Below are 11,799 nucleotides of genomic sequence, written 5' to 3' on the forward strand. Positions count from 1 at the left end.
TAAGGTGGAAGAGCATCTTAGGCATTATGAGAACATTAGGAGAGATAGGAAAGAGTAGGTAATTAGCCTCTAAGGACGGTATTGTGGAGGACCTGATAGGACAGAGGAGAAAGACTGAGAGAGGGGGAGCTGTGAGGAAAAGACTTTGCCTCTCTCTATCCCAAAAGAATTTCAAGCATCAAAGAAGAAAACGAAAGGTCTGAGGTTAGGTGACTTGTCTCAGGGCCCACACAAAGAAAAGCTCAGCCAGTGATCCTGGTGCAGTGTCTGACTGAGAGCTGGAGTGAGCATCTCAGCAGGTGGAGACATATGGACTGGCTCCAGTTACCAGCAACAGTCTCAGGAAAAGGGAGGGTGGGAGGAACTAGTCCAGTAGACAGGCTATAGGAAAGGCTGGACCCTGCAAGGACCAGGCCCAGCGCAAGGCATGCAGGTCCCTATTCAGGAGCTTGAGTACTGGAAATCACCGAGCCACTGACCCTCAGTCACAGAACCTATTCAAAGAGTGAACTACCCTTCTCCATCACAGGCCCCACAAATAGTCACAGAAAAAGCCTCAACTACTGGGAAAGGCCAGGCACAGGTCCTACCCAAGCCACCACACTCCCATGGGACGCTAGGCAGATGAGGAACTGTACACAGCAGGGGGCTGGGCTGGGATTCCCCCAGCAGCTGGGTCTACAAAGCTCCTTCCACACCACTGGGTCTCCAACTCACACGCAGGTCTGGACTCCCCAGCACAGGCATTGGGGAAGAGCTCAGGAAGTGCAGCTGGGCAACTGCCCAAAACACCTGCTTCCTGTTCCACAGCAGCAGGAGCTAAGTGAGTAACTGGAGCCAACCTGGGACACCATACAGTCAGCCTAGCCAGAAGAGCAGCTTGTCTCTCCAGTGTCCAAAGGCTTTGGACCCTTTTTTTTTTTTTTGGTCTTTTTGAGACAGGGTCTCCCAGTAGCCCCAGCTGTCCTGGAACTCACTATGTAGACCAGGCTGGCCTTGAACTCACAGAGATCCACCTGCCTCTGCCTCCCGAGTGCTGGGATTAAAGGCGTACGCCATCACGCCCGGCCAGGACCCTTTTAATGAATGTTTGTAGAAGGAAATTCAAAGGTCCTTTACCTATTATCAGAAAACCAAGGTGGTAGAAGAAGGCCAACTGGAAGACATAAAGACTATAAAAAGTCAAGACAGAAAAGGCTGTATGAGAGTAGCTACAAAGGTGGGCGAATAGCTGTGAGAGGATACGTGTGAAGAGAGGCAAGACTGCGTGTGTGGAGAATGTACTGGAGGTGGCATGGCGTGGGGAGCTGTGTCTGCTGTGGAGAGTAGAACAGGGGTGGGGAATTGTGTGTGGTAGGTATGGGTGTATGTGTATGGGTGTGGATGTGGGTATAGGGGGTGTGTGTGTATGGAGTATGTGTATGGGGAAGTGTGTATTGGGGGGTGTAGGAGTCGTGTGTGTGTGTGTGTGTGTGTGTGTGTATGGGTGTATGTGTATGGGGGTGTGGGGAGTGTGTAGGGATGTGTGTATGGAGGTGTGTACAGGTGTGTGTGTATGGGGTATGTGTATGGGGAAGTGTGTATTGGGGGGTGTAGGAGTCGTGTGTGTGTGTGTGTGTGTGTATGGGTGTATGTGTATGGGGGGTGTGGGGAGTGTGTAGGGATGTGTGTATGGAGGTGTGTACAGGTGTGTGTGTATGGGGTATGTGTATGGGGAAGTGTGTATTGGGGGGTGTAGGAGTTGTGTGTCAAGAGAAACAATGCTGGTATTTTTCCCTATCACACACAATCAATGCAGAAAACTTCCAACAGTGGCATTTCTTCCACCAGCAAGTAAGCAACCAGTTCTGCTGTGAACACCCAATGTCTGATGCAGTTGAGTACTGCCTCTAGCAATCTGAAGACGGCATCGGATCCCATACATTGGGGACTCAAACCCCAAGACTGCTCCCTCTCTTCATATGCCAGTCATAAAACCCAGGTTGGTGACCTGTGCTTCCTACCAACTGACTCATTGAGGAAACCAATCAAGGTTCCCTCAAACTCCTCTAATTTGGCTAATTTGGTAGAGCAGCTCACAGAACACAGAAGCACTTACAGTCACAGGTTTACTGTAAAGTAGATCACGAAGGATGTGGATGAAGAGCTGCATGCCCTCTGTGGGTACAACACCTTCTAGATGCCTCCACGTGTTCCTTTTGAGTATGGAGACCTCACTACACAGGCACAATACAGACAACTGTGTCAAAACATGACTGGACAAAGAGTCTGATCTAGTGCTCAAGCCGTGACTGGGGAAACCCAGCAAGACTCCATACATTGTGGCCCCTCTGTTCAGCACTCCTCTTTCCAGTATGTGGGGCAGGGCCTCTCTGGGATAAGGAGGGTCTTTACACCTCTTATAGTCAAGGTAGTTCAGATAGTTTAGACTGGCTCAGAGAAACCAGTCTTAGGATGTTGACCCCCATCCCCATCACCTACAGACCCCCAGGGAAGAACTTAGTCACAACTCTGAAGCAGTCTCCCCTACGGCCATGCACAGAAGGGGCCATGCCACAATGTACATATATTTCAGCCCCCTCATGGACTAAAATTCAGCCATAAGAGAAATGTCGTATGATCGGCTTGGTCCTAAGGCATTAGTGGCCACTGGAGGAAATAACACTGGCCCCAGTAGAGTAAATAAGAGGGAACATTCCCTGACCTGCATTTCTCAACAGCAAGGACTGTTTTATAGGGTAGTTTTAATGTCTGCCCTAAGAAGGGCAAACTGAGCTTCCCTCCAGTCTAGTATTTGGGTATAAATGGGGCTCTGGTTCCCCAGAGAGGCTAGCCCGCAGACAGGACCTAAGACCTATGTCCTTCAAGTACCCCTGCCCACCTGCAGGCTGGTCTCCAAGCTCTGTGGACTTCCCAACTGATCCCAGCAGGTAAGGAGGGGCTGCCTCCGGTTCCCCATTTCCTCCCATGATAGGTTTCTATGAGGGCCACACGTCCTGTTTACATAATGGTTTCTAAGTCACTGGTCACTCTGAGAATCACCTCTGACCTCACATCCCCTTCCGGTAGGGAACCCCAGCATTTCTTCCTTTTTTGGCGCTATAGGCTGAGAATCTAAACTTTGTATGTAAAGGTCTTGGGGTTTCCTCTGCTTATAGAGACAGAGGTTTGGTTTTCAGAGTTTGGTTTTCAGGGTTGAAAAACCAAAAGCCAGGATGGCTGACCCTTTTTATCCCCAGAAACCCACAGATTCCTCTGACTTCAGAGAAGGGCCTGGCATCACTGTGCCCTCTAGGAGGTCAGCTATAACAGGCATCTTGTCCACCTCTTTTAACATGATTAATGCCCAGCAATGCACACAGGGAAGTCCAGCATCACACAGCAGATCTCCCAGCACCAGAAGAGCCTGCATATGGGGGTTTCCATAACATTTCAGGGGAAGTCCTCTATGACAATTCAGGGAAAGTCCTCCAGCATTGTATTCACACCACCTCTGCCTGCCTGCTTACCCACCCCCCACCTCTGCCTGCCCTGTCACCAGCAGCCTAGTCCTGCAGGAAAGTCAGCACTATGAAAACAGCCTCAGGGGCAGGAGAGATGGCTCAGGGGTTAAGACCACTGGCTGCTCTTGCAGAGGACCTGGGTTCGACTCCCAGCACCCACACGGTGGCTAACAACTATCTGTGACTCCAGGAGAGTCCATTGCTCTCTTCTGGACCTCCATGGGCATTGCATGACATGGGTGAACTTACATACATGCAGGCAATGCACTCATACAAATAAAATAAGAGTAATAAATTTTTTAAAAGTTTAAAAAAAAAAAAAAAAGAAAAACAGCTTCAGCTAATCCTCAAAGACTGTTTTCATAGAACCTTCTTCAGAGTTTCCTAACTGCCTGGGATTAAAAGGGCAGCTTCCCACCAGACAGATGAAAAGGCAGAGCCAGGTACGGGGACTTCCTGAGAGGCCCTCAGACGTGCCTTTGATCAACACACTGGGTTGATGGGCTCTGCAAGAGCTCTCTTAAGGATCTTAAAGCATCTGTGGCAGAAAAAGGCATCCCAGAGAAAAGCTGCTTGACCTATCCCATGACCTTGGAATACCTGAACAGAGCCATAACACCAGGTTCCCAGCCCTGGACATCACAGCCTCCTGGCCACCTTTCACCTCAGATCCAACCTGAAGAACAAACATACTTCATTGGATCCCAGCCTGGTTCCACAGTCCCAGCTGTCCCGCCACATTCGAAGATGGGCTGTTCTCACCATGAACACTTGTCAAAGAGATCCTACGTGGAATGTCAGGAAGAAGGTTCCAATTATCTGAAGCTATTGCTCAACTCCCCAGAATATCTGGAGCTTCATAGATCTCACTAACTAAAGCCCCCCTGTGCCCCTGGCCATGCTGTGAATAAAACCTTCAACAGTCGCACCATGAAAGATATTCAAATCCAGTTCTGTCACAGGACTGGGGTCACACAAAAGATGCTTAAAATAGAAAAATGGAGCCACAATAATTAAGGAAGCTCATCTCAACGACCTCAACACTGACTCTCAATCACTGCTGGTCAGCTGCTGACCTGCCCTCCCAAACTCACCAGCATAGATAACCCTGGGATGAGACGATTCAGCAGCAGAGCCTGGGGGTTGAGGCCCAGCAGCCAGCAACCCACAAGCCCCCACTGTGGTCAGCTCTCAGCCAGCAGGGCTGTACTCCTCAGCTCTGACCACCTCTGTCCTGCCAGGCTGAAATGAAGATGGCAGCTTGACAGCTCCCCAGAACAAGAATGGCATGAGATGAGCCAAAGACAGGATACCCACACCTCTCCCAGGACTTTCCTGGGACAGCAGCATACATCTTCTTTATCTGTTTTCTTTTAAAAATATAAATAAGCAGAGAGATTAATAATCACAAAAAGTCAAATCTTGTACTATTCCATTTACATAGGGGTACCCTGAATAAGCAAATTCATAAAGACAATAAGTAGAACAGAAGTAACCAGGAGTTGGGGAGAGGAAGGGATAGGAGCTACTGTTTAAAGGGCAAATGGTGTCTGTTTGGGATAATGGAAATATTCTGGAAATACATAGTAGTGATGGTCCTACAAGATTACTGCCATTGAATTCTACACTTATAAATGGTTAATGGGAAAATTTTTATGATTTGCACTAAAACATTAAAAAACTAAAGTTGTTACATGTGGAAACAAAAAGGATGAAAATCAAAATCTCCCCAAATTCCACTGCCCAGAGCTAACTGCCATCATCATTTTGCCATCCATCCTTATAGACACAATATAAATGTGTCACAAAAATAGTACATTGTTTGGTAGCCTCCCTCTTAGAAATAGATGGTATTTGTTTTTGTTTATAAATGCACATTTATAACCTTTATTTTTAAGGCCAGATGGTATTCCAACATATCAACACACCATAATTAACTAACCCGTGATTGTAGGACAGTGAGCCTCCAGTTTGTGACGCTGTTGTTATTGTTATTGTAAACAATGATGCAAGGGACATCCCCACACACTTGTTCAATTACATCCTTAGTGAGCGCAGAGTGAGTCAGGGGCTCCCTCAGGAAGGCTGTCCAAAGATTGAAGAGAGTAAACTACCCCAAGGATGTTGAACTCTGTCTTGTAAAAGCCTCTCTCTTCACACAGATCTTTCTTAGAGTCCACTATGAAATGTCATAGTGGTCCAATAAGTTAAGGACTGTCTTTCCTACAAGAAGCTAGCCCCTTCCTAGCCTTCCTTCCCAGAGTTCCCTGGGGACACCCTTACCTGTGCCATGAAGAGAGACTGGACATAACAAGGAAGGAGAATTATACTGGGCTGATGCCTACTGAATTCCTTGTCCAGCAGAAAAATGAGTGCCTGCTGCAGGTGCCCAGGGGTGCACACCACAAGTATGGACACATACTTTTGTACTTTTGAGAAGCTTTTTATGTTCAATACTTTGTTCTTGAGCAGACAGAAGGAAAATGTGGCGGATCCTTCCAAAAGAAAACAAGGGCTAGAAAGGACACGTGTAACTACCTAATTAATCCCTTGCCCAGGAGATAGGGAAGTGAAGGCCACAAAGACTCAGAATAAACATCTGAGTAATCATTTTATGAACTCTAGCACTGTCTTACTCAGTGATTCAACCAGTTCAGAGCAAAGATTACATACACCTCAAATTTGGGACTCAGTACAGCTTTTACCCTCCCCCTCCCCATGCATAAAATTGGAGTTGAGATCAGTGAAGTCACATCCCAGTTCAGCCACGACCACAGGGTTCATAGAGTTTACATCCTGACACCATGTTGATAGCATAAAATCATCTATAATGGGAACAGTTACACAACCAAAACTGGCAGATAACTCAAAGCAAGGCTTCTCCACCTGACTCCGAGAGTCAACTGTTAAACTATTAGCCAGCACATCACTGGTCACAACCTAGGTATGCGATTACTGGGCAGGTAACTTCCATTTTCCCATTTAAGGATAGCATCTCTTTCCAATCATTATGATTCTCCATGTTCTACCTTAATACTCTCTCAAATCCATCACAGCCCCCTTCAGTATTAACCGGTGAGCTGGCACATGTTTCCCTGAATGTTTACTGTATGCCACCACAGTTCATTCATCTTTGGAATATCACTGTGCAATAACTATCATTTCCACCTTATGATCGGATAACACGAGACTTTAAGTGAAACTTTAGGTGAATTTTTAACTAAAGTCTAAAGCCTGTTTTAGCTGGATTTCCCCCAGAAGCACAGACATGAACTCAAGTGCAAGTGTCCAAGGGGAGTAGGGAAGCAAGACAAGAGGAAGAGACAGCAGATCAAGGGAGCACGCTCCTCCTGTGAGAAGTTGGGTAACAACAGTGCCCCAAGAAGTACCTTCGGAGACAGCACAGAACATGTCTCAGGGTAATCACAGCAGAGTTGAGGGGCTGGAGAATATTTGCATGTCTTCTCTCATCAGTCACTGGTGGAGGCTAAGGAAACATAAGCAAGACACTGACAAAATCTATTACAACACCCATATCCTACAGCTAAAACATGATAGAATGCAGGGCAAACTCCAGGGCTAGAGGGCTGGCTCAGCAGTTAAGAGCACTGATTGCTCTTGCAGAAGACCCAAGTTCAAATCCCAGCGCCTACAAGGCAGCTAACAACCATCTATAACTCCAGTTCCAGGGGATCCAATGCCTCTTCTGTCCTCCACAGGCAATGCACAACACGGGTGCACTTACATATTGGCCGGCATAACACTCATACACATAAAATAAAGATAAGATATATCAAAACAAAGAATGCAGGGAAAACTCCAAATCCAATACTCATCCTATTACACTTGCAGAAACAAGTAGTTAACAAGCATAACTGAATGCCAACTATGAGCACATGGGGTGAAACTCATGCTGATAGAATGTGCCTACTTTACCTAATCACTTTGGGTTGACAGGTCCAAAGAAAGCACAAGGTATCTTTTTGTCAACTGTTGAGCAGAGGGAAAAAGTCCTTGAAAGTCACTAGAATCAGTCAAATGCCCTCCACAGCCCCTCTCTCCTCTTGGGGATTGACTCCAGGAGTTCAGCAGCCCCAGCTACTATCCCAAACAGCAGCATCAACCTGTATTTAGAGGCTCCAGAATCTCTATCCAGGGAGGATCAGCAATGACCCACTCTACAAAGTCTAAGCATGGCATTGTTTACCACACCTACTGCTCCATTCACAAGCCCCAATAAGGCCATGTCCTCCATAGGAGCCCATAAGCAGGCCAAACAAATGAGACGAGCAATCACAGGCCTTTGGGAGCTTACCCTACCTCAAGGACTTTGAAAATTTTTTCTGGGAGCCAGAGAGGTGTTTAAATGTGACAGTGTGTCATTGAGGTAAATGAAGGGTGGCAGGGGTGGTGGGAAATGCAAGAGAAACTGTTTCCTTAGCTTTAAACCAGGCTGAGGCAGCTCTCAGCAACTCTGACTGGAGGTCAGAGACCAGACATCTTCTATTCCGAGCACGTAATTAAAACAACCAGTTTTTCGCTGAGGGAGAGAAAGGAGGCTTGGGCAGGCCCCAGGTCTGCTCCTAGGGTTCCCCCAGTCCTCTCTCAGCCTCTCCTTAAGACTCTGGCAACCACGTCTTACCCTCTCCTCCACTCCTCCCAGGCAATGAGGACACTTCCTGCCAAAGAATACCAAAGAGGACTGGAAGCAGTAATCAGGTCCAACTTTTTTGTGCTTGGACACCAGGTCACCTTTCTAGCAAGTCCCAGTGTCCAGCCCTAATGAGGCAGGAGAGGTGCCAAGATGCACAGACTTGCATACACCTATAGCCCAGGTCCTCAATTCCTAAGTAGTTCACAAACAGGACCAAATGAGAAGCCTGGCTTAGGGGCCTCAGGAAATATACAAATCAAAGTGAAACCAGTGGGACACTGAGATGCCACCAGTAGGCCAGGGCACCAAAGTGAAGAAGAGAGCTGAGAGACTGAAAGCAAGCTGTGGTGTCATCTACTGCCAGGCCCCCACCTCCTATAATACCATAGCATAGGGAGAAAGCAGGCACCTCCAAAGAGAAGCCACCCTGAGGTGAAGAGAGGTATGCTGTGGAGCCCCAGGACCTCAGGGAGACCACCCTCAGAAAGGTGGGATGCTGCTGCTTAAAGAAGTAGCAGATACAGGTACAGGGCATGTACTGGCCCACCTGGTCCACCCCATACCATCTCAGGGATGCTGGTCTGGGAAACCTCAGATCCACTAGCCTTTCAGCTGGGCTTCTCAAAACTACCCCTCATCATTTGTGCTTGGATAGTCTAAGCTGTATCCCAAGTCGCATCCTGTTTCCTCAACACTCCACCTCTGCTCTCCTATTTGCTGAAAGAATGGGTCTGGCTTCCCACCATCCCCAGCACAGAAAGTTTCAAACTGTACTAGCCCACAACCCCAGGTGCCCAGGCAAACTATACATTATGCCTCCATCTTGTATCAGGGCCAGAATGATGCCTCCTTCTAAGCCAACCCCTCCTCTCCAGCTCAGCCATCATGTGATGCTCTCCTCTACCTCCCCAAGGCCCACTAGGCTGCAGCAGGTCCCAGACATCAGGCTTTTATCCAGAGGAGAAACAGCCCACACTCGGGGTCTCACTCTACGGTTTTCGGAGCCCACATGGGCACCACTCAGGAAGATACCACAGTTAGTTCCTCGGGACAGAAAGGAAAGGAAGGTGGGCAGGAATGAGGGAAGAAAAAAAAAGCACTCGTCTCAAATTCAATATATTTTAGTCACAAGAGGTTTCTTTAACCCTCAGACCACCTGTAGAAAGCTTCCAAGTAATAAATAAATCTGTGGATTGAAAAGTCAGCTTCCTCACCCACATGCTCCCTGGTTGAGTTCTTTCCTCCCACCGGACCAGGACCAATTACGGCAAGGACCTACGGAGCCTGTTCTACGTTGCTATTTCTCAGCCACTTCCCCAAGCACGCCTTGTAAGGTACTTATTGTAACCCCGGTCCCTCTGTGCTCGGCCTCCGCTCTCAGGGAGAAGCTATCCTAGCTCTCTAGTTTCCAGACACCTGGGAATAAAGCGAGCACAGCCTGGCGCTGAGCCGGCCCCCGAAGTACAGAGAGGCTGCGGACAGTCTAGAATCCACACAGCGCCCGGGAAGCCCTCTGTCCCTGGCGGGACACCGCCACTCTGCTCTCTGCAGGGCTCGCCAGAGTAGTAGAGCTGGGCGCAAAGCAAGCACTCAAAATGCAGAAGTGGCGGCTGGAGCGCAGAAGGCACCTGCCTAGCTGGGGCCGAGAGAACTGAAGCTGGGTCCCCAGTGAACTCAGCTCCAGAGGCGGACGCGAGACCTCAAAGGGGAAGTGCGCCCATAACCGCGGGCCGCGTGTCCCCTGCAGCTCTGAAGGCGGAGGGCGACGGGTGCGCGCCGCGTGCCCCCTGACACTGCCCATCACATGGCTAGCCAGAGGAGGACAGCGGCGCGACCCTGCCAAACTGACCCAGCTGGCCCCGCCCTGCACCTGCTATCCCGCTCCGCTTCGCGTCCCGGACACCCGGGTATGGGGTGGGGGCACCTCCCACCGCTGCACTCGGACCTCCGGTGGTCAGGCGGGAGGATGAACTCGGAGCCACAACTTTCTTGGGCGCGAAGGCGAGTGGCCCCGGGGCAGCCCAGATACCCAGGACCCCCCTTGTAGCTGGGGAAGAAGGGTGGCGTGCAGGGGCAGAAGACTCCGAGCCGGGCCGGGCCAGGCTGCCAGGCGCCACCGCGGGAAACTTTGGGGGCGACAGGCCCGCGGACGCCAACACCTTGCGCCCAGCATCCCGCCAGTGCCTGGGCTCTTAGCGCCCCGCACCCGCTGCCTTGCCTGCGTCCCGGGCCAGATGCATCCGCGCGCGCAGGGATCGTGCAGTTGGAAAGTGGGGGCACCAGCCTCGGGGGTGCTCCAGCCTCGCCTGGCAGCATCCACCGATCCGTTGGGTCCGACCGGGCAGGGCGGGCCCTGGCGCTGCTGGAGACCCGCACCCCGCCCTCCTGGCCTCCCGTCCCCTCCCCGCCCGGCCCGCCCCTCTACTCTGTCTGTGGCTCTTCTCTCCCCGCCCCTCTTCCCTCGCCTTTCTTTCCTCCACTCCTGCCCTCCCTCCTCTTCTCCCCTCCCCTTCACAGGGCGGAGCTTCTCCCCTCCCTACAAGACAATGCGGTGGCAGCGCGTCTCTTCCACCCCCTCCCCCAGGCCAGCGAACTCTAGTTGCCAACGCTTTTTCCAGGCTGGCAGACAGAGGGAGGAGATGGGGAGGGGGTAGAGCATGCGGGTGGAGAGGGTAAGGTGGCGCCTCTCACCCCATCTGCCCGGTCCAAGCGTCATGGACTTGTCCCAAGCTCTCGGCTCGGCTGGCGCGCTGTTACAGGCACTCCCAGGGAGCAGCCCATCTAAAGAACCCAGAGGATGTGCAGCTGGCCGGAGAGGTGTGGGGGGTGCGGGGGAGTGTTTCTTTTCTAACACCCAGGCTTATTCCCAAAGGCACGCAAGGGCTAACTGGGCCCCTTCGTCTTCGCGGGCGGACAGACGTGACAGCAATGTGAAGGAGGCCAAGTTTCTTTGTCTATCTCTCACCTCCCCCCTCTTCATCTCTGGACTTCCGGGGCACTCTAGTGCATGGGAGGGAGCACCCCTGCTGCGGATTCCATACCCTCTCACCAGAATTCTCCCTATATCCATGCCCTGACTTTACAGTCGATCCCCAAGCCAAAGGACAAGGGTAAGGGGGCCTAACAGTTAAAGGGTGGCCAACCTCCAAGGTGCAAACCAACTCATCCCATCCGCCTGGAAGCCAGACATTCTCCACTAAATTCATTGTTTGGATATTGGAATGTGTCTCCCTTAGAAACAATGTTATAAACGGCGATCCGCTTCCCAGGCCAGCCACAAGTCTGCTGAACCCAAAACGCCGCTGCAGGGTGGTGCTGGGAACTGTCCACTATCGGGAACATAGAGGTTACTGATCAGCTTTTTCTACTGTTTCAAAAAAAAAAAAAAAAAGGATAAATGTCCCTTGAACTGTAAACATAAACCCGGTCCGCTAATTTCTTCCCACACTCTATTAATTAAGGCCCTGTCCTTTGCAGGAAACCGATTCCCAGGGAATGTGCTCTGAGGACTTGGGAGTTTCCCAGGTTAGAACTGCAGGGAGAGCTCAGGAGGTCAATCCAGAGCCACAGGGCTTCTGCTAACCCAGGATGCTTGCCTTCTGCAAGCAGTCCTTTCTTCTCTCTCAGCCTGGCCTTCCTTGT

The 11,799-nt window shown here is 50.4% G+C and overlaps 1 protein-coding gene across 3 annotated transcripts in view; it reads right to left on the reverse strand.

The window, feature by feature from the left end:
- Rassf2 (Ras association domain family member 2) overlaps positions 1-10,867 on the reverse strand; it is a 45,560-nt gene extending 34,693 nt beyond the window's left edge. Inside the window, exon 1 of one of the 3 annotated variants that reach the window (XM_029564853.1) lies at positions 10,849-10,867. The gene's annotated coding sequence lies outside the window, so the exon portion shown is untranslated. Of the gene's footprint in view, positions 1-6,892; positions 6,948-10,375; positions 10,518-10,848 lie in introns of those variants that run through there. The other 2 variants (XM_008835895.3, XM_008835896.3) reach the window with 2 other exon arrangements.
- Positions 10,868-11,799: the final 932 nt, after the last annotated feature.

This window comes from Nannospalax galili, unplaced genomic scaffold (genome assembly GCF_000622305.1).
Source record: "Nannospalax galili isolate Female #2095 unplaced genomic scaffold, S.galili_v1.0 scaffold118, whole genome shotgun sequence".
Taxonomy (NCBI): Eukaryota; Metazoa; Chordata; class Mammalia; order Rodentia; family Spalacidae; genus Nannospalax; species Nannospalax galili.